Genomic DNA, 24,481 nt, shown 5'->3' with positions numbered 1-24,481 from the left:
GTGTCCTTCCTGTAGACAAATAATTGGCCAAATCAGCATACCAAGGAGTTACTATGGAAATTGAAAATAAGTTTTCATCTGGAAAAGAATCTTCAACTGGAACACCTCACCTGGATTTTGCAGTCTAGAGAGAAAATCTGCCACCTGGTTCTCTTTGCCTGGTCTATCTAACACTGTGATGTTAAATTCCTGTAACAATAGTAACCATCTGGTAACTCTGCCACTAGTTATTGGTTTATTCATTAAATGTCTAATGGCCGAATGATCAGTATGCACAAAGACCTCATAACCAGTTATGTAATGTCGGAATTTATTCACAGCATAAATGATGGCAAGTGTTTCCTTTTCTGTAACTGTGTAGTTTAACTCTGTAGGTGTTAGATTTTTACTAATGAAATAAATGGCATAAGTACAAGATTCCTCTTTTTGGCCTAATGATGCACCTACTGCAGTGTCAGATGCATCGATAAAAATATGAAATGGTAGACTTCAATTAGGCCCTCTCAAGACTGGTGCAGTGGATAGTTTCTTTTTGAGTTGTTCAAATGCTTGTTGGCAGTTCTCATTCCAGTTGAAAAGTACATCTTTGGTTAGAAGTTTAAACAAAGGTAAAGCCATCTTACTAAAATTTTCAATAAATCTGCGGTAATAGCTTGCATACCCCAGGAAACTTCTTACCTCTCTTTGATTCTATGGAATTGGCAAATCAGCAATGATCTGGATCTTGGCTGGGTCAACCTGGATGCCTCGAAAAGAAATATAGTGGCCTAACACTATCGCTTCGTTTAACATCATAAAGCACTTTTCATTGTTTAGGGACAGGTTAGCTTCAATACATCTTTTCAAAACTCTCTCAAGATTTTCTAATGCGTGTTCGAATGAATTTCCATATACTGAAAAATCATCCATATAGACTTCAACACAATCATGAATTAAATCGGCGAAAATAGCTAACACAGCTCTCTGAAATGTAGTTGGAGCGTTACAAAGTCCAAATGGAAAAACATTGTAAGCATAGGTGCCCCAAGGACAGGTAAATGTGGTCTTGTCCTGGTCTTCAGAGCCGATCCTGATCTGGTTGTAGCCACTGAAACCATCAAGAAAAGAAAATGATGATTTGCCAGCTAGGGTGTCTAACACTTGGTCAATAAATGGTAGTGGGAAGTAATCTTTGAGCGTTGCTTTATTCAGCTGTCTGTAATCAACACAAATGCGCCACTTACCATTTTTCCTGGGCACTATAACCAATGGGGATACCCACTGACTGCCAGAAATAGGATATATAAAGTTAACTCTCAAAAGTTTTTGCAATTCCTCTTTGACAATATCTTGGAGCATGGGGTTCATTCTTCTCTGTGGTTGCCTCACTGGTTTAATGGTGCTATCTGTATAGATATGGTGAGTGCATGTGTCGGGGTGAATCCCATGCATATCAGTGTAGTCCCAAGCAAAGGCTTTTTGGTATTTTCTCAAGAGTTGAATCAATTTCTCTTGTTGAGATGAGTCTAGGTGATTATGTTAAGAGTTTTCCCTGGACTAATCTCTATGATCTGACTCTGTGTATTGGTGATGGATTGAACTGGAAAAATGTCATGAAATGTAGTTTGAAAAGATTGGATGGTGCATGTTTCCTGAAAGTTTTGAGCTAAAAGTACATCTGCAGCATGATATTGTTCCTTTCTCAAATTTTCAGACATATCAGGTTGAGAAAGGAATAATTCTACCAAATCATTATTGTCTTCCTGGAAATCATAGATTTGGTCAATGCTAAAAACAGATTGTACTTCTTCTTTATCATTAAATTTATCATCAAGCCACAAATTATGTGTTACTACTGGTGATTGTGCCGATGGATAAAGGGTGAGTTGTTTTCTTTCTGTCCCTCTTGAAATGATCATGTTGCCTGATCGACATCCTATGAATGCATCAGCAGTCGCTAACCATGGTCTACCTAGGATGACAGGGTGTCCTCCTAAATTGGATTTGGGTTGAAGGACTAGGAAATCCACTGGATACTCCCAAGAGTCCAGTGAGACAATGATGTCTTCCAAAATCCCTTCAGGAATGACTTTGGACCTATCAGCTAGTTCTAGAACAATCGTTGTATGTTGCAAATTTATCAGCTGGAGTGTTCTCATGGTTTCAAGAGTGATGAAATTGATTGCGGCTCCAAGATCTATCAAAGTGTTTGGAATTTGTATTTTGTTAATGATGGTGGTCACTTTGGGAATGCCAGGATCAACATACTTTTCCATGGAGATGGTATTGGTCATAAGGCCTGCTAAATGTCCTATGACATGAATGGTTTGAGGATCAATCCTTTTTCTAGCAGGCTTCTTGAGACATATGTCTTTGATGGCCTTAGTATAGATGGGAATGTATTTTATATCTTGCAGCAATGGAATTTTTATGTAGACATTTTTAAGTTCATCTAAGACATCAAATTGTGGTATAGACAGTGGTGGTTTTATTTGGACCAATCGATCTGGAAAAGGTGGATGCAGTGATTGCATCTATTTATTTTTGGTATCACTGTTTGGTTTGGTTTGATTTGTCATTTCATTTTCCTTTTCTGAGTTTTCTTCTTGCTTATCTGTTATTGGAGAATCCTTGTGGAGCACCCTACCAGACCTCAAATTAATGTTTTGCAAAGGCAGTGTGGAATATGAGGTTCCTTCTTCTACATTATAGGCTGGCCTCTCTGCTCTATTATTCGGATTTGGGACAGTTTGATCAGGAATTTGAGTGGGTCTGGGAGGTTTTGAGTTAGCTAGAAAAGTGTGGTGCATTTATTGGTGGAGCAGGCAGTGCTTGTTGAGGAGGTTGGGGCTGATAGACAACTTGCTGAAGATACTACTGATATGGTTGAGAATGTGATGGATACGACTGTTGGTATTGTTGATATGGTGGTGAGTAAGCTGGGTATGATTGAGGATATGTATGATAAGATTGGGAGTACTGTTGAGACGGTCTCCATTGGTTTTGTGGTTGGTTTTGGTGATGCCATGGCATGGGTACATTCCATGAGTTTTGTGCATACATTTGATCATTCATAGGAAATTGCAGATTTTGATTTGGAAACATACCTTGGGGTACTGGCCTTGGCTGCCATGGTCGCTTTGTGCCCATGTAATACACGTTTTCCATCTCTATATTGGCTGCCATATTACAGTTCTGCAAAACTTTAACTTTAGGACTGTTAAACATATCATGATGTTCAGTACAGAAAGCACAAACTTGGATGTTCTCTAGAGGGCAATCTTTTAATGCATGTTTCTTCCGGCATTTTGGGCAGAAAATAGCCATGATATGATCTTCATCTTCTTGTTTCTTCTTGGCTTTTAAAGTATCAATTTGGTTCCCTAGAGTGCTTAACAAATATGTTTTAAACTCTTCTAAAATATTCCCTATTTCAGCCCGGGTGACACTTGCAGAGGCAGTTTTTGTGACCCTTGATGACAGACTTCTCTTTCCCATTTTAGCTTTACTCCTTGAATACTTTTCGCACAACTCAGTGATTTATTCAAAGGGTAAGGCAGAAATGTCACCTTTGCCCATCAAGTTGAGATCATCCATGTATTCTTCTCGGATACCTTTCAAGAATATTGTGCGGACCAGATCAAGAGGCATAGTTCGGTGTTTAGATTTTTGTAAGTTTTAGACAAACCGTTCTAGATATTCCTCTAAGGTTTCATCCTCTTGCTGGCTCATTCCAAAGATATCATCTTTAGAGTCTTTGGATCTGCAATAAGGCTAATATTTCCTTAAAAATATTCTCCTCATTCCATCCCAATCAACTATAGCATGCTCACCTAGCCCCATGAACCATTTTAAGGCTGATGCCTTTAATGTGGCTAGGAACAATCTAAGCCTATGGGCATCATCTGTATAGCCATAAGTTCGACATACAATGTCAAACTCAAATAGGAATGAGTCCGGATCCTCCGAAGCCATACCATAGAAATTTGGTAGCACGGATGGGGGTATGTTTTTCATTTTGATCTCCTCATCCTCCTGTGGTTCATGTATATGGAACTTAAAAGTTGACTCCTCTTCATCTCCTTGGCGTGGTACTGATCCAGATCCTTCCTCAGCCATTCTAATTGATCTCTCTGTGTTAGTGTCACTTGGTGGAAAAAGGAGGAAGGAAGATTGTTCGGTAACTTTATTGCTTTCTCCTTGTGTGGAAAGTCTGGGAAAGTGCTTCTTCTGCGGTTTATGTGTGAATAAAGTTTCCCTCTCAAGAAGAGTAAGTTTCTGTCCTGAATAAAATTTTTCTTCCAATGTTTGGATAACTTCCTCAGTTGGTGTTGTATTCCCTAGAGAGTCTTCTCCTGATGATGATGGGTTAGTTTTTAGATGGTGGGGGGTTTTTACAAATCTACCTTGATTGTCTCTAAATCTAGGCATAAATGAACATGATTTCTAACTGTATTTTTGTTTATTTTTGTGTATTGAATTTTTTTATTTTTGTTTGAATCCTTTAAGTACGCCTCCCCGGCAACGCCGCCAAAATGTAGTGTTCTAGCTAGGGTACTAGACTAGACTATATTTATTATCGACCAGGATGCATAAGCTTAGAGGCATGCGTATAAAGTATATAGACATAAAGGATTGTTGGCTAAGTGGTTATGATGTAAGTCACAGGGCTTCTTTACAGAAGACTGGGGTATGTCACCTATCATCCAAACACTCAGGTCACTCTGCTAATATACCTGATTACAATACTATCATTAAATGCATTTACCAAATTACACACTGAAACTAAACACTGTGTATCACTGCAACAATGATCTCAATCTCCTTACAAAGAGATTACACATAAAACCCTTGTTCAGTAAACACCCAACACTCACTAATATTTATACAATATCAAATATACAGAGATCATAAATGGATTTTGAAATGAAAACAAAGTTCATGACAGTGCTTTTAAAAGACAACACAGGGATCGAATCCCTTACAGGACGCACTTCAAGATCTCAGTGATGACTGTTCATGCATTACCACAAACGCAAACCTTATACATTCGATGGAAATCAAGAGCTATTGAAATCGAAACCCAATTAATTGTAATTGTTGTGCAAACCATATAATACCTATTGAAATCGAAATCCAATCAATCGTAACTACTGTGCAAACCATATAATACCCTAAGTGCGAATAAAATGAAAAGGGCAGTATATCGGTTGAACGCATGGCCCGTCCGCGTTCCAGAGGTACACTGGACTATATTCGACCGGCTATCAAATCAATGCACAAGACACAAGTCGTAACTGTAACTGGATTCTTACTATTAAGTTCAAAAACTCTGTCTTAGAATGATACAACGATTAACCATCTATCCATTACTCGGACTGTATTTACATATGTCTAGAACAACCATGTCATTTCAATAATGAATGTACATTTAGAATTTGGCTGTTGCCACTTTTAATACATCGAGCTTTTCAAAATGTTTCTATCCTAACTGATTTCAAAAAGAACAAAAACTAAATCAAATTAGAATGAGCTGTTGTTTCTGCCTTTGTCGCCAATGTGCCATGCTTTGACCTGTGTTGACCGCACATGTAGGAGGATCGATTCGGCTGTAGGATAGGTGTTTGTCCATGCTTGGACATTCTACTTTTCATCCATGCCTTTCACTCTAGCCCAGATGTTGTGCCACATGTCAAACAATGAGCTAATTACAGGATGTTGGAACTTCCTGTAACCATTTCACCAAAAACTTCTAATTGTTCAACATAAAATTCCTAAATTAATTTCAATGCATTTTAATAACTATAAGACTATTAACAAACCAATTTCCAAGGATTCTAAGGGATATATGATGAAAATGAATGGGTAAATGATATGTTTTAGGAGGAAAAAGGGGGTCTTGGGATGATACCAACATGCACAATTTCTGTATATGGAATTTGCATATATACGGTAGATCCACATACATAAAATACGTGCATATACGGAAGATATGCACAATTTCCATATATGTGCAATTTCTATATATGGAATTTACGCATATACGATGAAGATACATAAACGATGTTCATATACAAAAGATATGCACATATAAGAAAGTTAGGGATATATGGAAGATATGTACATATCTTCCATATATGCACAATTTCTGTATACCGAAATTGTGCATATATGGAAATTGTGCATATATAGAAGATATGTGCATATCTTCCACATATACATAACTTTATTATATGTGCACATTTCTGTATACGTGAAATTTCTGTATATGGAAGTTACGCATACACTGTAGATTCACATATATAAAAGACATGCATATATGGAAGGTATACACATATAGGAAAGTTACGCGTATATGGAAGATATGTGCATATACGGAAGTTGAGCATATACAAAAAATGCACATATACAAAAATTATATATACTAAGGTTTCACATACATGGAGGTTATGTGTATATACAGAAGTTGCACATATACCTGGAAGATAAGTGCATATAGGAAAATTTCGCATATACAAAAGATATGCGCATATCTAACATATATGCACAATTTCCGTATATGAAAAATTTCCATATATGGAATTTGCACATGTACCGTAGATGCACATACATAAAAGATGTACATATATAAGAAAGTTATGCATATATGGAACATATGCACATATCTTCCGTATATGCACAATTTCCATTTATGCACAATTTTTGTATAAGGAAATTGTGAAGATATGGTAGATGCACATATATAAAAGATGTGCATACACGGAATATATGCAAATATAAAAAATTTATGCATATACAAAAGATATGCGCATATACAGAAGTTGTGAATATATGGAATTTGCACCTATACAAAAGGTGCACATATACGAAAGATGTGTACATATATTGTGTATATGCACAATTTCCGTATATGTGCAATTTCTGTATATGGAATTTGCGCATATTAGATATTTATGTATATACGGAAGAGATGCGCATATCTTACGTATATGCACAATTTTTGTATATGGAATTTGTGCATATATGATGCAAATACATAAGTGACGTGCATATATGGAAGATATGCACATATAAGAAAGTTATGAATATACTGAAGATATACCCATATCTTCCGTATATGCACAATTTCCGTATCTGAGTGTACTGAGTCATCATCTCAGACATGAGGTAGATAAAAGGTGTCTGCATGTGGCAATTGAGGTGCATGCGAGAGACTTTCCTTAAATTTGACACTTAGCTCAATGATGAGCTTGTTCGTAGAGGAAATCAGGAGTCGGTATCCCTTCACACCATTAGGGTGTCCAACAAAGATGATCTCAATGCTCTGTGGATCAAGAGCTTTCCTCTTTTAAGAGGGGATCCTGGCCCATGCTCGGGAGCCGAAAACACGGAAGTGGGTGACCTCCGATTTAGTGCCGCTCCAAGCCTCAAATGGGGTCTGATCCTTGACAGATCTATGAGGGGATCTATTATGGATGTAGTTAGCACAATTAAGTGCTTTAGCCCATAGCTTATGAGGCAGTGACTTAGCATGCAGCATGCAGGAAGCCATCTCTTTCAGAGATTGGTTCTTTCTCTCAACAACTCCGTTCTGTTGTAGAGTGTATGTAACTGTGTACTGCAACTATATGCTAGACTGAAGGAAAGGGTTTTGAAGTGTTGTGTTAATATATCCCCCCCCATTGTCTGTACAGAGGGCTTTGATTTTTCTCTTTCACTGTGTCTCAACTAGTGCTTTGGAATCTTCAGAGTGTGCAAAAACTTCAGATTTGTTCCTGAGAAGATACACCCAAGTATGTCGTGAGAAATCATCAATAAATGTAAGCACATACCTTGCTTTTTTGATGGAAGGATGAGGAAATGGCCCCATGAGATCCCTATGGATCAGATCTAGAGGAAAGGATGCTCTGTGAGTCTTGCTGGTGTCAAAATTTTCTGATCAGATCTAGAGGAAAGGATGCTCTGTGAGTCTTGCTGGTGTCAAAATTTTCTCCAGGATGTTTGCCAAGGACACACCCTTCACAAACTCCTTTGGAGAAATTGATATTTCGCAAGCCTTCCACGATCTCATCCTTGCTTAGCTACTGCATATACCTATAATTTAAGTGACCAAACATCTCATGCCAAAGCCTACTACTATCATTAGCATGTGTAGGTAATAAGGAGGATTCAGATTCAATAAATTCGGAAAATGTATACAGTCCAGCTCCATAGTTTAACTCACGATTACAATTTTGGAGCTGCCATGTAGGTCATATATGTTCACTACATCTGGAATAAATTCCACTCCCTTTAAGGTGCCAGAATGAGTGATCTGATAAACTGAAGGCAGGTTTACCAAAAGTTTTGGAACATGAAGCACATCTTTAAAGCTTCCGTGTAAAAGTTCCACTTTAGCTTTTCTGGTGACCTCAATAGGTGAGTCATCTCCCATGAGGATGGGAGTTCCTTTGCATGCATCAAAAGAGGAATAGACATCCTTTGCAGCAGCCATATGATGTGATGCACAAAAATCTATAATCCATGCATCAGGGGAAGAATTAATTGCAACTAAAGCATGAAAATTGTTACCTTTCCCGTGTGGCAGATACTCAGTTTTCTTCTTGGTCCCGTGGTTGTGCTTCTGAAGGATTTCTACCATTTGGTCAATTTGTTTCTTCATGCAGGGGGATTCTGGATGGAATCCTTAATGAAAATAGGTGAATTTGTCTCCTTTCTTCCCTTTCTCATTTCTGGAGCTGGAGGAGTCATTGAAGGGCTTGGTGTACCCTTCCTTATTTGGATGGGAATGTGCTTTTCCCTTTTCGTTTTGCTACTGATTTTCCTAATTTGAATCAGATCTGTGATTTTTATTGTGGCTGCCATCATGCACAGCAAGTGCATGTGCTTTTGAAGGTTTGATTTTCCCCATGCAAATGAGTTTATCTTGCTCAAAAGTAAGGAACTCCATGAACTCTTTGAGAGAAGCCGTAGTGTAGGATTTAGCTGTTGCGAACCTTACTGAATGAAATGTGGACAAAAGCATGGAGTATTCTGGTTCGAGCTTTGACATAATAGAGAGAACTTGGTGACTCTCCTCCTCGGCTTTGTCAATTCCACAACCCCTGAGTTGCAACAATAAACCATTATATTTGGTGAATAAGTCTTGAATTCTGTCATAGTTTCATGGATCCAATGACAACAACTCCACTTCGATTAGATGTCCTTTCATCTCATCCTATTTCCCATAGAGTTCTTCAACCTTTTTCCAAATCTCATTGGGATTATTGCAGGCAGATAGATGAAACTACAACTCTGGGGAGATGCACATGCACATGGATACGTGGGCCTCATCCATGCGGTTGAGGTACTTGGATTTCTCTATGGCTGAAGTGAGCTCCACTTCTGCAGCCATGGTAGTCTTGTACAACCCTTTCTGACGAAGGTATCGAGCCATTTGGTCCTTCCATTCGTGATAGTTCTATGGTGTTAGGATCGATGCTTTGATAAACTCCAATTTTCTATCGATCTTCGATCTCCAAGCTGTAATACCTGCAGAATAAAGTATTGGTGAATCTTTTATCTAACAACCTGTGGGCTCTGATACCATGTAAATGTGTTAGAAAACCTGCACAGTTGAATCTATCTAGTAAAGGTTGAACACACAACTTTGTAGAGCAAAAACACTAAAAGAAAATCGAAAGAACAAAAAGAATGATTCATTAGAAAATAGGTTACAATGCTCATGATATAGAATTACTAGGTGAAGATCCCAAGGTAATGCACCATAGTGGTGATCAATGAGAGAGCTCAACACCTACAACAAGTTTCGGAGAGAACTAGCTAGTTGCGGAGTAAAAGGAGGAGAAAATTAGAGAGTAAATCATGCAGAAGAACTAACCGGTTGTAGAGCAAATCATGGAGTAAATCATGCAGAAGAACTAGCGAGTTGTGGAGTTAAAGAAGGAGCAAATCATGTAGAAAGGATCTTGCATGTACTCCCTTGCGCTAACTAGGTGTTTGTATGTGCTAGTAATGAAGGTCCTAGGTGTGTAGTACCTCCAACAAAAGGTTGGCTAGAAAAGGTAATTTCATTGCAATAATTGGTGACAAATGATTGGATATTAATCTATGATGGAATCCACCTCACCATTCAAAAAATTGTTCATCGCAGTTCGGTGGCACACTGTTTCCATCCCCAAATGTGATGTACTCGACAGTATAATGTAGTCCTTCAATTTCCTTTCCAAATACTTCCATGCAGAATCCAGTAGGGTTTGTTTTTTTTCCTGACTGAAACAAATTCTATGAAGTATCTCTGAATATTTTTGGTTTTGAGATGAAAGTGGGTTATCATGGCAAATCAGAAAATTCAGTGAAGTCTTTTTCTTCTTTATTTTTAAAACTAAGTTAGTGGGTTATGTTGGAAGATCATAAATTCATTAAAGTATTATTCTTTTCTAGTGAAAAAAAAAGGATTGATGGTATATTTATTTTTTAAATTGGGATGGTGAAATTAATGTAAGTAGTAAAAGTTCTTTCTTAAGATTACACTAATGAAAGTAGCGATAAAACTTATTCTTCTGTTTTGAAAAACTAAGTCAGTGGGTAATGATGGCAAATCAAAAATACATTGAAGTTTTATTCTTTTCTTTTGAAAAACAAAGGATTGATGACATACTTAGTAGCAAAGAGTCTTTCTTAAGATTATACTAATTAAATTTAGTGATAATACTTGTGAAGGTCATTTTGAAAAAGTGGAGATTAATCAATCATAAGGTTGATTTTTTTAAGTGATGTTGAATATAAATTAATTTAATATATATATATATATATATCTATATATATATATATATATATATATATATATATATATATATATATGATAAGCAAGTCTATTAATAATTACATATTATAAGCAAGTTTATTACATCATTACTTATATTTTATTACATTATTATTACATCATTGATTATTGGATAATTATTTAAGTTTAAGTTTATTAGATTATTATCTCTTAAAAAGTTTATTTTTCCATCATTGTTTTTTAAAAATTTATCATAACTTAGTCGTCAAATTAATAATGAGGACAATATCCTCTGGCTGCTATCCGCGAATGCAGGCTGACTCATCACCTTTATTAAAGGAAAATCAAGTCACCTGGAATCCATAAGGGGGTAGGCTTTCACTCCTGCCAAAGCTTTGGTTGTCAAATCAAAAGTGAAGATAGTCAGCTTTGCTGCTATTCGGGAATGCAGGCTAACTCATCACTGTTATTGAAGGAAAACCAAGCCATCTGGAATGACGCATTGGGAAAACTTTCACTCCTACCAATACCTCTGAGTCTTGGGCAATTAACATGTTTCCTTACGTATGAGGAAGACTAGCTCTTAGCCAAACAAAAATAGTTTTAGGCATAATCTAGACCCAAATCTTGAAAATTTTATAGTGACACTTGTTTATTTTTAATTAAAAAATTTTAATTTTTTTTAAAAGAAAAGTTTGTTTCTTTGGAAACTTTTCTCTGAAAATAGTGGTTGGCTTTTACTTTTTGGTGCTTTTTTCCCAAGGAGCTTTTTCGGAGATTGGAGAATGACTTCCTCTTTTCAGTCTTTCTTAAATGAAAGGTTCTATGTTTGTAGAGACCTTGCATCGTCAAGTTATGAGTCCCCTTGCAACGCGGATTGTTATGAGTCCCCTTGCAACGCGGATTTCATTCAACACTTGTTTTTTGCTAATGCTTCTGTGACCAATGAGTCTTTCACATTTTTCAATGAATTATATTAAATATTGATCACTCCTTTCATTCTTTTCACATGTAAATCAAACGAACTCAAACATTTGTACTTTTGCAGATGGGCTTAATTATGAGAATATCGTTTTTAACAATTAAATTAATATAATAAATTATCATATTTTAAAATTATTACTTGTTTGTTTTTGCTTTGTTTAGACGTCAGGTTGATCCATATAAAAACTAGTTGACAAATATTATTTAACACATCCATAAGAAAATGATCACTCATTTTAAATTAATGTTTTGTAAATATAAACATGAATATTGATATTTTACATTAAATTAAAAGGTTTAGATCAAAATTTATACATAACGAGAATTTTATCCTTTTATAGATAATTGTTTAACAAAATAATGTTAGGAATGATAACAATTTTTAAAATGTAACTATCTCAGTATCGTTCAGACAATTGCATAATGATAGCAAGTTATGTAATGAAGTTATCATAAGTTATGTAATAAATTTTTCATATTAAAATGATGTTGCTTGGGTTGATGTATTTTTGGAGAGTCAATTTTCACCTTCAATAATAAGAATTCCAATACTTTTCTGTGTGGAGGTTTCCTTGACACATTGGGAGGGTTTTACCACATAAAATTCTTGTGTCTATTTCTGTGATTTGTTTATTACTAATTGTGTATTTTTATTTTTGATATAATTAATTTTTACGAACTCTAAATATCAACAAATAATAGGCTTTCTTTAAGAATGAATTTGAATATATTCATTGGCAAGTGAAGCATATAGGTGGTAAAAAAAAATTAAGTTTAACTTTTTGTGCTTGTTGTGATTGCAATAACTTATCAACAGTGGCAAGTGAAGCATATAGGTGGTCAAAGAAATTAATTTTAACTTTGTGTGCTTGTTCTAATTTCAATAAATTATCAACCACCACATCCTTGGCTCGAATCATGAAAATCAATGTCTACAATTTTTTCTATTATAGAAAATGCCACATCTAAACAGGATGACTCCATACTCGACACTAATGAGGATATTATTGGTATTTCACAAGCCCTAGTTTTTAATTACTTATTCAAGGGTCTAAACCAAATGAAAGTGATGTAACATGGAGGTTCATATCTAAGAAGAAAAAATCATGGAGGAAATATAGGGATTTTAGAATATTCACTTTGGGTTTCGATCAAAATTGCAAATATAAGGTCAAAGGTGCATCAAAGTTTGAGGGCACATTTCTTCCGTTCCTGCAAAGGTTTTTGATTGCCTCTGTTGACACCTAATCCGAAACGGATGAGGTGAAGGTGGACAGTCATCTAGAAGATGAACTGATCTATTTTGTGTATGTATAAATAATAGTTGGCTAATGAATAAGAGAACCAGTATTGTCTTGCGCTCATTAATTGCTGGAGTTACCCTGGCCTGACATGGTATCAGAGCCAAGTTCCAGAAATAGCTGTAACTCCTCTGCCAGGTTTCTGCTGCCTCATGAAACCTCTGTCCTGAGAGACTGCGCATCAGTTTTCTCTGAGAGACTGCACATTTTTTTTGTATGAATGTTTGCCTGAATTCGCTGCCCCTCTAACCTGAATTCGCTACCCCCTGACAACGCATCTGTGGATCCGTTTTTTCTTGAGTACGTTGCTCTCCCATATACACTCTGCATCCCCTCATGGTCCGATCGTATGTCTGCAGTTGCCTCAATAAGAGAATCGTAAACTGTGGAATTGACAGGTATTGAATCCTGGAATTGAGCGTCTTCATAGAATGTGGGTTGTGTTATTGCAGACGTGAGGAAAGTTAAAAACTGAGTGTATTTTACAGTAGCTATCCATAGTCTAGAAGGGACTATCGAGTGAGATATCGTTCCAGTCGGATGTTTTCTGAGTCGCCACGGCCTCCGTCGAAACTTTCATCACTGTGGACGTTGTGATTCCGTGGATGTATCATTGCTTTGTCTGCCTATAGTATCAAAGCCTTTGTGCGTCTTACGTTTTGGATCTGTGGATTATAAATTTTATGGTCTTTGTGTATGAGCGCAAATTTTTGGGTCTTTGCGTGGTTAGTTACTGCCTTCCAAATCTCTCTTTTCAAAAGCCGGTTGTGAGAATCAAAGACCTTCAAAATACTTCTCTGTTTTGAATGCGTTGTTCAAAGAACTCTATGTTTGAGTTTTTGAATGCGCTGTTTTGAATGCGCTGTTCAAAGAACTCTATGTTTGAGTTTTTGAATGCGCTGTTTTGATTACGCTCCTATTCAAGCCATTTTCTTGTTTCACCGTGGAACTTCTTTCGTAATATAAAGAGAACCCGGTAACGCTCAATGTCGAGAATCTGTGGAGGTTGAAGGAACGGCAAAAGCTTAAGCTTGTAATGGTGACTGCGTTTTTTTTTATATTGAAGACTGAAGACTGCGTCTTATTGTAAAAATTGCTACTGCGTTTTTTATTGTATTGAAGACTGCGTTCCTGTAATGAAGACTGCGTTTTTATGGTATTGAAGACTGCTTTCTATTAATGACTGCGTTTTTTTTTGAACTGCTCCTATACAAGCCATTTTCCATTAAAGACTGACATCAAAGACTGTGTATGGTGGTTCGATGAGCGTGGATTATTTCTGCATTAAAAAAAAATGAGATCATGTTAGTTATGCTACATTAATTGTGTTTTCAAGGGGTTATATAAGCAGTTTTCGAAAGCATTCAGAGCAGAACATTTGCACAGAACATTTGCACAGTTTGTTTTATGCTGTATTGAAGCACAAAGTGTTATAATATTTCAATAAAATTCTGATGCCTTCTGTCACACATTAGAGGGATTTGTAGCAGAAGTCTTGTTGTGGCATAAGATTTTTTTTCCAGCAGAAGTCTTTTATCAACAGAAGTTTTTTTTAGCAGAGATATTTTTACAGAATGCATTCAATCATTTCTATGGTCGGAATAGTTCTCACTGGCAAGGAGAACTATTCTGAATGGTCCCGGATGGTAAAACACACCCTTACCTACAATGAGTTGTGGAAAGGAGTGTGTGTCGGAGAAGAAGACAAAGACCCTGTGCAGCCCACATCAGACAAAGAACTCGCCATTTGGGAAAACAAGAATAGCAAAGCCTTTGCATTGATCGCAACATCTGTAAATGAGGAAGTAAGTCGTCATATTTCATCCTATTCCACTGCCTTTGAAGCTTTACAAAAGCTGAAAGAACTCTATGATACACATTCTGCACTTGAAGTTGTTCAGCTCATGATTAAACTCTTCACCCTTGAACTGAAAAATAATGATCCTCTTACTCTTGCATCTGAAATAAAGTCTATAGTGCATGATATTAAATCCACTAAGGTTGAGCTGGATATCTCCCTTATTGCCTTTCTCAAAGCACTCTATCCTACCTACTCTAACTATCTTGAGTCTTTACAAGCAAATGGAAATCTTAAAGATATAACCTTTGACACTCTTGTGAAAAAGTTTGCTGAAAGAGAGAAAGCCTTTGGAAAGAAAATAGTCCCTGAATCTTCTGAAGAGACTGTTTGCCTTGCTCATAAAGAAAAGCATCCTGCTCAAGATTCTACAAGAGGAAGAGGTGGACGAAGAGGAAGAGGAAGATACTTCAGAGGCAGGGGGGGCAGACATCCTCAAGCAGAAAAGGCAGATCTGCATTGCATTCGCTGCAAACGAAATGGATCACATGATGCTTTTACATGCAAGCTACCATGGGACAAGGTTGAGCAGAGAAGGAATCAGCAGAAAGGTAAAACTGATGACACAGAAAAAGGTAAAGCACCTGAATCCGCTCACTATATTGAGTCACAATGTAACATTGGAGTAAATGAAGATCTGTTTAATGCTTCACTTGCTTCTTCAAAAAATGACTGGTTTCTTGATTCAGGAGCAACCTGTCATATGACTCATAGGAAAGATTTCTTTGAAGATTTCACTGACAATGTTGATGGAGCAGTATACTTTGCAGATCAGTCAAAAATCAAGCCATCAAGGTTTGGCACAATCAGGCTTAAACTGCCTGGTCTTCCAGACTTTCTTCTGGATCATGTTCTATATCTCCCACAGCTGAAGAGAAACTTGTTGTCCCTGGTACACATCCGCCAGCAAGGTCACTCCATTCACATGTTTGATGGAAATCTTGAGGTAAGAAAGGCATCTGACCACTCACTTGTCATGAGGGGTATAGAAGAAGAAAGACTTCTTAAACTGCAAGGAACCTCTGCTCATGCACAAAATTTCTCATATATTTCTCATCATGAAGAAGGTGCACTTCCATCAAGTTTATTATGGCATGCTAGATTTGGACATTTAAACTATGATAGTCTCCGCTTATTGAAGAAAATGGTGTTGCTGGTTTGCCTACAATTCCTAGAAAACATAAACAATGTGATGCTTGCATTCTAGGAAAGCACAACAAACAGTTTTTCATGATTCACATTCAAGAGCACATAGGAAGCTTGAACTTATTCATTCAGATTTATGTGGTCCAATGCCTGTTTCTTCTGCAAATGGAAATAAATATATCATGAAATTTATTGATGATTACACCAGAATGTGTTGGGTTTATTTTTTGAAGAACAAATCTGATGCTTTTCAAACATTCAAGAATTTTCATAAATGGATTGAAAATGATGCACAATCTCATATTGGGTCTATTTGCACTGATAATGGAAAAGAATATACATCAAATGAATTTGAACACTATCTTCGCTAACATGGGATTAAACATCAAACAACTGTGCCTTATAATCCTCAACAGAATGGTGTAGCTGAAAGAATGAACAGAACAATTTTGAATATGGTACGATCCATGCTTTTCTTCAAAAATGTAAAGACAATGTTTTGGGCTGATGCTGTTCTATGTGATGCATATATAAAGAATAGATGTCCATCTAGTGCTATAAGAAACAAGACTCCTTATGAATTGTGGTATGGACATGTTCCTTCGGTAAAACATCTCAGGATATTTGGTTCCACCTGTTATGCTTTAATACCAAATGTACATAGAAACAAACTTGGTGCTAGAAGTCATAAGTGTATCTTCCTGGGGTATTCAAACACATCTAAAGCATACCGCCTCTATGATGAAGTAAATAAGAAGTTTGTTTTATCTAGAGATGTCATTTTTCTTGAATAATCCAAATCTGACAGTGTTGTTGAGCGGCAACTTGATCGCTTGGATAGATTCACAAAACCGAAATCATTTCAAGAGTTTGATAATTAGATTCCACATCTTGAAGGGGGGATTCCTATACTAGATCAACATGTGGAATCTCCTTCTGAAGAACAATCTCACCTGCATGACACTCCAACAACGGATGATGCTTTAAGTGATGTAATTGATAGAATTGGGAGACTCAATCTTGATTCAGACCCAACTCAATCAACAGAACATCCTGGACCATCTTAGAAAGGTCCCCTAAAGTGGCTGACAAAGACACTTGAAAGTGTTCATCCTGATGAAATTGGAAAAACAGGAACCAGAAATTCAAACCGACAAGATGGAGGTGATGTAGATAACTCTAATTCACCTGTTGATATGGATGTTACTTATGATTGTGAATTGAACTTGTCTACAGATTTTGAACCAACTTCCTTCAAAGAAGCTGCTTCCCATGATGAATGGAAAGAAGCGATGCAGAAGGAGTATGATGCCCTCATAAAGAATGGCACTTGGAAGCTAGTTGATCCTCCATTTGGAACCAAACCAATTGGCTGCAAGTGGGTCTACAAGAACAAGTACAAAGCTGATGGCTCACTTGAAAAGCGCAAAGCTAGGCTTGTGGCAAAAGGTTTTGCACAGAAGGAAGGTGTCGATTATGAGGAAAATTTTGCTCCCACAGCAAAATGGGCCACCATCCGGACACTCTTTGCACTAGCTGCTCAGAACGGTTGTAAAGTCCATCAAATGGATGTAAAAAATGCATTCTTGAATGGAGATCTAAAAGAGAATGTTTTTATGTCCCAGCCTCAAGGATTTGCTGTGAAAGGACATGAACACAAAGTATGCAAAGTTGTGAAGTCCTTGTATGGCCTCAAACAAGCACCACGAGCCTGGCATGAAAAACTAACTAAGCATCTTCTGAAACTCAACTTCAAACATTTTGATCTTGATGATACAACTTTATTTGTCAAGAAAGTTGGCAAAACAGTTGTATATCTTGTGGTATATGTAGATGATCTTTTAATGACAGGGAAGAATGAAAGCTATATTGCATCCATAAAGAAAGAATTAGGAAATTTTTTTGAAATGACTGATTTGGGCTATGTTCATTACTATCTTGGCATTGAAGTAACCCAACATCCAAAGTCCATATTTCTTTCTCAAAAGAAATACATTGGAGATTTGTTAAACAGATTTGGCATGACAGAGTGCAATCCCCTTTCTACTCCAATGGAACAAAACTTGAAGCTCACATCTATTGAAGGAAAGGAGTTTTAGGATGCAACAAAGTATAGACATCTTGTAGGAAGTCTCATCTACCTCACTACTACCAGACCAGACATTTCATTTGTTGTTGGAATCCTCTCCAGGTTTATGCAAAAACCTTGTAAGGGACATTGATCTGCTTCAAAAAGAGTTTTAAGGTACTTGAAGGGAACTCAAGACCTTGGAATCAAGTATACACAGGTGGATGACTTCAACTTGATTGGATACTCTGATTCAGACTTCGATGGAGACAAAGAAACTGGGGTATCTACTTCAGGATATGCTATGAGTCTTGGATCAGGAGCTGTCTCCTAGAGATCACGCAAACAATCAGTACCAGCAGATTCCACAACAGAAGCAAAATACGTGGCAGCAACTGAAGCAACGAAAGAAATTGTGTGGCTCAGGAAAATTCTTGAAGATTTTCAAGTAAAACAAATACAATCTACTCCACTCATGATTGATAACACATCTACAATAAAGTTGGCCAAGAACCCAAAGTTCCATGATCGCACTAAGCACATCAATACTAAATATCATCTGATCTGACATCATGTTGAGGCCAAAACAATCCATCTCCGTCATTGTTCCACAAACGAGAAAATTGCAGACATCTTCACCAAAGCGCTTGGAAGAGAAAAGCTTGAAAGATTCAGAACGACGCTTGGACACACCAACATCCCTTCAGATTAAGGGGGGGAATGTTGACACCTAATCCGAAACGGATGAGGTGAAGCTGGACAGTCATCTAGAAGATGAACTGATCCGTTTTGTGTATGTATAAATAATAGTTGGCTAATGAATAAGAGAACCAGTTCTGTCTTACGCTCATTAATTGCTGGAGTTACCGTGGCCTGACAGCCTCTTAATCAATGGAGATCCTTGGATTTATGAAGAAAAACAAAGGGTTGAATGGAAGTTGTAATTTTCAGTACTTTATTACAACAATACAACTATTGTTTCAACCCACTTAATTTTTGGAAGTTAGCTATAGGACTCTTTCAGCGAGTTGCATGGTGCAAGACTGCAAGACCAACTATTTTATGGTGCACAACCAACCTCTTGCTAATTCCATGATGCATATCAACACCTTTCATATAGTGTCGAGTCAAAGTAAATTCAAAAGAAATTTTATCTACAATGAAACTATGTATTATCCCTCTTTGTATTTCTTTTTTCTCATCAAAATTAAGTAATTTTAATGTTTATACAAAACTTAATTTCTTTTTCTTATTCTGTGTATGGTTAGTTATGTAATGTTCATATTATTTTATGCAAATTTTCACTCTTAACATAAAATTTTGGAAAAAAATAAAATCTATTTGTGTAAACACAATTTTTTTTTCTAAAAAATTATTTTACATTCTCATATTTATAATTATAAATCATTTTTATATTTATACAAATATATTTTAGTATATAATAATTAATATATGATCATTGATTTTATTGATTATGGAATTTAAAGTACACACTTTTCAATTTAAAAATCCTATCGACCTTTCTTTTTACCTTTTGGGTCAATTGGTAGTAAAGAAAATTATTGGGCATTAGTTGTGTTAAAAGGAACACTCCAAAGCCAAATATAAGTGATATGTGTAATTACTTATGTGTTCAACATCGATTTGACATGTAGTAGCTAAAAAATATTAAGAATAAAAAATTATTCTAGTGTCATAGACATAATTCAAATATTTCAATATGACTTTATCTAAAATAGTTTATATCATCTATATACATGTGTGTATGTATGTATGCTTATGAGGAAAGAAATTGACCTCCCTCTCTTCTTGAAGGCAAGAGTGAAATTTCCATTACAACAATATTCTTCAAGGAATCAAAGTTTAGCATGCCACTATATCAACTATATACATATGTGTATGTATGTATTTTTCTGAGGAATGAAACGAACCTCCCTCTCATCTCAAAGGCAAGAGTGACGTTTCTATTACAACAATATTCTTCAAGGAATCGACCTCCCTCTCATCTCCAAGACAAGAGTGACTATATCAACTATATACATGTGTGTATGTATATATTTTTCTGAGGAATGAAATTGACCTCCCTCTCATCTCAAAGGAAAGAGTGACGTTTCCATTACAACAATATTATTCAAGGAATCGACCTCCCTCTCATCTCAAAGGAAAGAGTGACGTTTCCATTACAACAATATTATTCAAGGAATTGACCTCCCTCTCATCTCCAAGACAAGAATGATGTTTCCATTACAATAATATTCTTTAAAGAATCAAAGCTCAACATGTCACCAGTGGGGATTTTAACTTGGGTGCGTAAGATGACAATCATTTTAGTCAACCACCTCTCTGTCCCTCTCTTTATATATATAAAAATTCTTATTCATTAGTATCTACATTTTAATATGTGGGAGATTTCAAATTCATATAGGGAGACGTACACCTTAATTGAGATATTTCAGTATTATATATATATATATATATATATATATATATATATATATATACTAAAACTAAAACATTTTGCATGGTTTTCTCCACTTTGAGTGATTTCATGCCTCTTAGCTAATGATAGGTTCATAGTTAAGATATATATATATATATATATATATATAGATATAGATATAGATATATGCTAACTAAGAAAAGAAATGGCTCTTTTTTGAACATTTTTCCTTGTCAATTTTGTTGAAAATCCAATATAGAGTTTTAAAAACCATAATTTAAAGTTGTTTAAATTAAAGGGGTTTTTGAGGGTGTTGCATCTATTTATGCATTCAAAAGTCTATTGCCAGATTATATATATATATATATATATATAGATAGATCGATCTTAAGCCTATTATATATCATGAAGAATCAAAACCTATAAGAAAAAAACATTTACTCAATTCTTTATTTTATTTATTTTAACTAAAAAATATTTTCACTTAAGCTATTCACAATGTATTATAAATCCAAAATGAAGATAAAACAATGATATTGTTAAAACTTATATATATATATATATATAGAAAAAATAAACAACGTAAATAAACTTTTATCTATATAGAAAACAATAAACCACATAAATAAACTTATTTCACATAAATATTACAATATATATATAAAAAACCAAAAGCATTTATTATTATAAACATTCCGTTACCCCACTCATAATTTAGCTAACCCTTATCCACGTTAAGCTTAATAGTTATCCACATTAAACTTACATAGAATAAAATCCCATCTCTTTTTAACATCTAAAACAACACCCTAAAATCTATCACCTAAATTTTATTTTATACCTAAATCAAATTTCTAGCCTGTGATTTTCACTGGTTGGTTAAATTCCATGTACTTTGACTAATTCACCACCTCATTCCTAAAAATATATTTCCCATTACAATTTTCAAGGCATTCAACCCACCACTAAATTGAATTAGCTTAACTTTAGCATCATTGATGAGTTTATTCGTAGATTCAGGAAACCTCGATATCTTATCGTTTGTTCCACTAACACTCCAATCCATACCATGAGATCTACAAGTTGAACTAATTTTTCGTAGATATCAACCAATCAAGGTAGAAGCTCATTACCCTTTTATGACAATGAAAACCCAATCTCAAACCATTATCGCTAGAAAGTCCAATTCAGACAGGGTTTGTTAAGTGCTCGAGCTTACATGAATATCCAAGTCGGACAGTCACTGTTAAGTGCTCATGTAAGATTGTTAAGTGCTCAAGCTTACATGAATGAAAAATAGTGATACAGAAAAACATGTCTGAGATTTATTCCAGACAATTTTAATCTGGAGAACCAACCAACTTGGAAATTTTTAATAGGGAAAACCAACTTCAAAAGCATCGTTAGCATCTTTAGCATTTGACCAATTATACGAAGCTAGCAGCTTCAAACACATTACAATGTACACAATAAGCTACTTAAATAAACTCATTCTGATGCATAAGTTGAATTAACACTAACACTAGACCTATGCTACAGTCTTTTGAGTTTCCTCAACTAAAAACAACTAAAGAACGTGAGGACTTTTTTGACCATGGGAAGATGAAGAAGCACAAGGCCAGTGGATGTAAAAGGAACATCAAGTATCTGTACACCATAGATAAATTACAGCAATTCATCAATTCTTCGACAACGATAAAATATGACCAATAGTAGAATCTATATGACCAAGTTTCGAAACTGCTCGCACGCATCTCTGGTTGCAGCAACCACCTTGGATTTGGCGATTCGAAGCTCAACGTCGGCTTTCGGCTTTTCGAATATTCGAGCGTGACGGGAAGCAGCTTCGACACCTGAAAGCTTGGGTTTCTTGGGTTTTGGCCTAACCCTAGAATTTCGCAGAACGCCGGTGGACTGCCATAGCCGACCTACATGATATCTCCATCGCTTTTTCTTGGAACTTAAATCTCGGTTGTTCTGTAACCGCTCAGTGGAATCCTGATAAGGGCTTGCAACAAGTTTTTCATACTGAAGAGGGACGAAGGGTTCATCTTCGCCTAATGAATCGAGCCACTGACCAAGTGACGATGTATTTGAGCAAGTTACGAGCGTTTTGAAAGAACCCCAGGCCTTCGCCCTCAACAGCTTTAACTTCTTTTTCCTCATTCCGGTGATTCTACCTCTAATATGAATGACTTTTGCGGAAATTTCAGCAATGATTCACCTTATTTGAAGAAATCGCGGGTATTTCGAATCTTGATTGATGCATTTTCTTTTTCATGGCGGTCGATGCTTTACATTCCTGGGCACAGCGTGAGAGTTTTACAGATGTAGGTGCCTGTGATTCTGGCAAATGCATTTTCTTGTCTGGTTCTCAGCTGCAGAGGCACTATAGTCGAAGAAATTAAAGCTAAAACCCCTGACAAACCAAATGATAAATACATTTTCTTGTCTAGTTCTCAGCTGTAATCTAAGAAATTAAAGTTTAAACACTTGATGAACCAAACGATAAAATGCATTTTCTTGTCTGGTTCTCAGCTGTAGAGGGAACGATAATTGAAAAAATTAAAGCTTAAACCCTGGACGAACCAAACGATAAAATGCATTTTCTTATCTGGTCCTGGGCTGCAGAGACAACGATAATCGAAGAAATTAAAGCCAAACCCTTACAAAAGCAAATCCTAAAATGAGTTTTCTCACCAGCAGAGGCAACGATAGCCAGAACCACCGCAATCACGATCAGCACCGAACTCGTCCGGAAGCTCATGCTGAGCAAAGAAACTATAACTGACCAAAGCTTCTTTCAAGTTCAACAAAATATGGCAGCGCGGGTTCTGAGATTCAAAATTTGGTGGCAATTAATATCAGATGGTATGGGGAATGGATAGCATATGATACACGATATGGCATGATACAGATGCCGCTCGTTTCAATGGGCATCAATACAAACAATGAGATGGATGATCACATTATGTATATCTCCATCACTATTAACCAGAAAATGTTTGCTTGAAAATTAAATAGATGTCAAAGTATCGGTGCCCTGAGGTTTGTAGGAAGTGTATTAATGGATCTATAAAATTGGAAATAGGCTTTGCCGCTTGTGAAATAAGAGAGCTCCCACCACCATCAACAGCCACCGCATATCTCCCACAGCAGAGTTCAAAACATTATCGGGCATGTCTGCCAAGCTAGGTTCAAATCTCCGGGCTAGTTATCCAGGAACTTAGAGCGTATAAAACCTGTGAAATAGTAAAACCTAGGAAAAACGCAATAGGGTATATGGAGACGAAGTGGAAGACTCAGAAAATGAAAGATTCACAAGAATACGTGATCATTCATGTCAGCTAAATAGATTCCTTGTGGAGTAGAATGATTGAGAAGAGGAACCTGAACTGAAGAGGACTGTAAGCTTAGAGATTGTCTCACATATTGATATGATTATATATACAAAAGGATTAGCCAACGAATATCAATTTTTTCACATCATGTCATTTTCCGATTTTGGGGTGTCAAAGATGAATATAAAATAGAGGGCAGGGAGAACAAGGACTTTAAATACCATCATGGCGAGTTAGAGTCTCCATGCTATGGATCTGGGGTGTTTCATTTACGAGCGGGCATTGAGAAGAAGGATTTTAATGTTTGAGTCCCGAAATGAGTGAAGGTTTGAAGGTTAACTTCAACTCGTCAGGGATTAACAGAGTCGTCATGGATTAACAGAGTTGACTGTTGGGCGTAAGTTGGACCTAGGTAGTAATGTAAATGCTTCCATTTAATCTTCGCTAATTAATGATTAAGGAACCAGTCATATTTTTTTAAGATAGTAGTGGTATTTTTTTTATTGATAAGTAATTAATAGTTATAGTTATAGATTTATTTTGTTTACGATTATGATTTACTACATTTAAGGGATTAA

The sequence above is a fragment of the Pinus tabuliformis genome, chromosome 6 (assembly GCF_031772625.1).
Source record: "Pinus tabuliformis cultivar Carrire ecotype Pingquan chromosome 6, CPIR1, whole genome shotgun sequence".
Lineage (NCBI taxonomy): Eukaryota > Viridiplantae > Streptophyta > Pinopsida > Pinales > Pinaceae > Pinus > Pinus tabuliformis.
Note: the sequence above shows the minus strand (reverse complement) of the source record.